Source organism: Myotis davidii, unplaced genomic scaffold (assembly GCF_000327345.1).
Source record: "Myotis davidii unplaced genomic scaffold, ASM32734v1 scaffold11, whole genome shotgun sequence".
NCBI lineage: Eukaryota > Metazoa > Chordata > Mammalia > Chiroptera > Vespertilionidae > Myotis > Myotis davidii.
Window position 1 is genome coordinate 2,978,599 of NW_006285791.1, and position 4,783 is coordinate 2,983,381.

Here is a 4,783-nt window from a genome sequence, read left to right on the forward strand (position 1 = left end):
AATGCCTTTGAAGCCATTTTAGTGGAATTTTTGGCCAAATTTTTGTCAGACCCTAAATGGAGTAATAGACTCTTTTGATCTCTTTCCACTGGTGGCACGTGTTTCCTTTTTGTGTCAATAGAGAAAGCAGAGCTCAGTGAGGCATTCAGGTCAGCATGGCCAGACCTTCAAAGATACATATACCTCCAGCCAAACACCAGATTTACTACCCCAAACTAGTGACTTTAAAAGATTCTGGTCCTTTCATTATTCATTTCCTGAAGAAATATTTTAAGTATCTACTAAGTTCCAACACCATGTTAAGCCAGATATATATATATGTCTTTGTCTTCATAAGCTAATATGAAGAGAAGGCAGAGAAGGCAGACTGTAGACTAGTAATGACAACGGGTGATGGCTGCTGTGAGAAGACTGTTCTCAATGAAAACAAGCCATGAAGATGGAGTGACGTGGTGGGAGCGGGGAATTCCTTTAAGTGATGATCCCTGAGAGGCATTTCAGGGAGTGAGGGCTCTTTTCTGAGGAAAGCGACTTGATCAGATTCACATTCTAGAAAGATCACTTGGGTTTCCAAATGGCCATCTTCATGCTGGGAAAGAGGCATTATAAACTATATGGATTAAATCACAGAAGAACATTTTCCATGTCAATCACTTTTGTAGGACTGGGACAGTTTTGCAACTGGCTCATGGTTTATTTTGGTTACATGTAGATAGATAGCATCATTGACAATTTAGGTGTGACAGTGAAAGGCGCCACTGGAATGCTTAATTGGGTGATGGAATTGTCCAGTAATATGGACATGAGTCAGAGTCAGCCACAACAGCTCTGACATTTATGCCAAGAATTACCCAGTCTAGTCCCCAAGCACCTTCAGCACATGTTGAAAAGATCCTTTGTTAAGACATAATAAAGCTGTTGGTTGACATTTACCAGACTGGGATTTGGCAGGGTTTCCGAATTCCATATGCAATCTACAGATTTATTTTTTTTAAAATACTGCTTTCTGTTAATTAAATCTTTGTATGACTTTGTATTCCCTGTGCCTCTCAGACTACATGAAACTGTATTGGATCTCACTGAATATTGTGGGTCCTTCAGAGTCTCATGCCTCACTTCCCTAGTTCCCCAAATCCTGTCTGGGATTCCACACTTTTCCCCAATTCATGGTTGGCTTAGTGTGGAATCTACTCCATTCCCTCTAGTGCTACAGAGCAGTGGGGAAGCCTATGACTTCACCAACAGGTCCACAAAGGTGCCACCACCTGTTGGTGCTACATCCAGAACTGCATTAGGCCAAGACTCCCTGAGTTCCTGGAGCTGCTGTTCCTGCCCAAAGGGTCCCATGGATTTGAGTGAGGAGGCGTTTCAGTGCTCGAAATGGAAGCTGGGATAGGAAAACTCTCCCATCCATGGATATTGGCTATCCCATCCCATAGTTTCCAAGCAGGTCTCCAGCCTTGTTCAAGGAGAGGCTACTCGAACTGTCCCATGGAGGCTTTTCTCCCTGGGATTTAGGCTCAAGCACACAGGTGGGCTGCTTGCACAGTTGCCCTTTGCCTCCAAATATGAACCACCGTCCTTGGGTCATGGACACCCTGAATTTCCTCCTAAGCACAAACTCTTTCTAGGATGCAAATAGGTTCCTGTGAGCTTCCTCAACACCTCTTCATGCATGCCATACCACCTGAATTTCTGCAATACTCTTCCCTGTTTTACTTTTCTCATTAGCACTTAGGCTCATTAGCTCTCATTACACATTTTATTTATTTATTTTGTGTATGGAGAATCTCTTCCCATTATCATGTGAACTTGATGAGGTCAGGATTAAAAAAAAAACTTGTTGTGTGTTGTTGTCCTAGTGCAGTGGTTGGCAAACTCATTAGTCAACAGAGCCAAATATCAACAGTACAATGATTGAAATTTCTTTTGAGAGCCAAATTTTTTAAACTTAAACTATATAGGTAGGTACATTGTTATTAACTTAATTAGGGTACTCCAAAGGCTTAGGAAAAGCCACATTCAAGGGGCCAAAGAGCCGCATGTGGCTCGCTAGCTGCAGTTTGCCGACCATGGTCCTCGTGCAAACAATGCCTGGAGCATAGTAGTCAATAAATATGGTTTGAATGAATTAAGGAATTCATCCCTTTAATGCTTCAATGTTTTGAGTGCCTACTATGTTCTAGAGTTGGAAAGAGAAGATCATTGGTTTAAATAAGATAGGCTTGCCTGGCCGGCGTGGCTCAGTGGTTGAGCGTTGACCTATGAACCAGGAGTTCTCGGTTTGATTCCTGGTCAGGGCACATGACCGGTTGTGGGCTCCATCCCCAGTGTGGGGCGTGTAGGAGGCAACTGGACAGTGATTCTCTCTCATCATGGATGTTTCTATCTCTCTCCCTCTCCATTCCTCTCTGAAATCAATAAAAATATATTTAAAAAATAATTAAATCAGATAGGCTTGAGATAACACCATGAACTTGACCAATGGTAGAGTTCAGCAGACAATTCTAATAGGATGGTCTATAAAAAAATGGTCCCAGGCTGCACTGTGGACAAATGTTTTGTTTCTGCATGTTCTTTTCTGATAAAGGAGATGAAAGAGTCTGTATACTCCCACATACCTCAGATGGCTTAAGGTATACCTTGTGTTGAGCTGGGTTCCCCAGAACGTCTAAGTTACAGTTTAGGAGAGTCAATGACCACTGTGATCAGCTGACTCACTGCAACAATTGTCACAAGTGCCAGGGGACTTTCAGCCTGTCTAACTGAGTGAAAGGTGTTGCTAACAGGGAGCTGAGCTGTTTCGTGGTTGCTGATCTGTTAGGACACCATTCAAATCAAGTAAAATTGCTAGGGATGGTCAAAAGTTAAACCTCATTGCATTAAATAATGTAACCGATTTGGCCAGTTATTCAGCTACATTTTATGCAGCTTTTACACTCAAGGTAACCCTGTGTGTCAATTGGTGTGTCGTGAGCTTCTCCTAGTGGATGAGACAATAACATGAGATGTATATAAGATATATCTGTGCTGTGGGAAGACATCCATGAAAACTACCATTTCATGAGGAGGACATCAATGAAAACTACCATTTATTGAAGTATTATTACAGGCCAGGAACCATTTTAAGTATTTTATCAATTTTATCCCATAGCGGTATGTGATGTCACCTGGTCACTCGGACTTGGAGTGCCAGTGACATGTCTAACGTCACACTGTTAGTTGCAGGGCCAAGGTTTGAGTCCACGCTTTGCCCTCTGCGCGATCGCTACACGCGACTCAGTACTTTTGTGGACTTTGGAGGAGAGGTGAGTGTCAACTTAGAGACTGCTTCTGCCACCGCTCCTCTTCAAACCCTGTAATCCCTAGTTTTTAGCTGACTCATTAATTTAGGGCAGTGGTTCTCAACCTGTGTGTCGCGACACCTTTGGGGGTCGAGTAGGTATGTTGTTGTAGTTTCCCACCTTACCACTAGATGGCAGGCTTGCTGGCAGAGGGAACAGAGGGTGGGGTAGATATCTGGTATGTAATTTGTAAATCTCATCAGGAATCTTGGTAAAGTAGTTCATAGGCTATTTCAATCAGACATTATAATATTTATTAAATTTATGCTTATTAAATTTATTTCACTTTGTATTTAACAGCTCAATTTTTCCTTTTTATTTGATCAATATTTGCAAAGGAAGTATAAGTCAGATAGTGGGGAATTTGACTCATTCATGACTATGTCTAGAACAGTTTCTACCCTATAGTAGGGACTCAAAAAATATTTGATAATTCCTTTTCTTTCTTTCATGTTTTAAGCACCTAATTCCAAAAATTTCTTTTATTTTGAACAAATTTTGCTCTTATAGAAAAGTTGCAAACATAGTAAAAAGTCATTTTATATCTCTCAACCCATTTCTGGTAATGTTAACATCTTACATAACCATAGCACAGCTATCAGGAATAAAAAATATAACATTGACATAGTCTTATTAATTAAACTACACACTTTTTTTGAATTTTATCCATCCCCCTCCCGCCGCCCCCATGTCCTCTTTCTGTTCTGGGATCAGACCCAAGGACTCATGTTGCCTTTAGTTATTATTTATACTTAGTCTATCAAAGTCCCTTGGTCTTCCCTAGTGTTTATGACCTTGAAAGTTTTGAAGAGTATCTCTCTATTATATTATAGGATGTCCATTGATCTGGTTTTGTGCGATGCATTTCAGTTGGAGGGAGATGGTGTACTTTGGGGAAGAAAACCAGAAGAATAATGCTGTGTCCTTCTCAGTTCACCATATTAGTGACGTTTACCTTGATCACTTGGATAATTTAGTGATTGCTAGGTTTCTCCACTGTCAGGTTACCTTTTTATCCCTTTGTAGTTAATAAATAGCTTGAGGAGATTTTTTAAGATTATGCAAATCGTGTATCTCCTCCAACTTTCGTCCACAAACTTTAGCATATATTGTACATCCATCACCTGTTGACCATTTTCAGATTTTTTTTACAGGTGTGTCATTATATCCCTCAACTGGGCATCTCTTCAAATATTTTTAAAGTGAGTAGATATGTTCTATAAAAATATTGGAAGAAAATATCAACAATTGATATTGGATCTAGCCTCTTAAATCCATTGAAAATATAAAAAGACTTTGCTGTTTATAAAAAATTTACCCAGGGATATAATCATTAGAAATTGGTGATCATAAAGGAAAAAAACTCATTACTAATTCTTCTCTAAACTCTAACCTTGTTAAAATTATGCCAATATCCTTCCAGAAATTTATATATATAT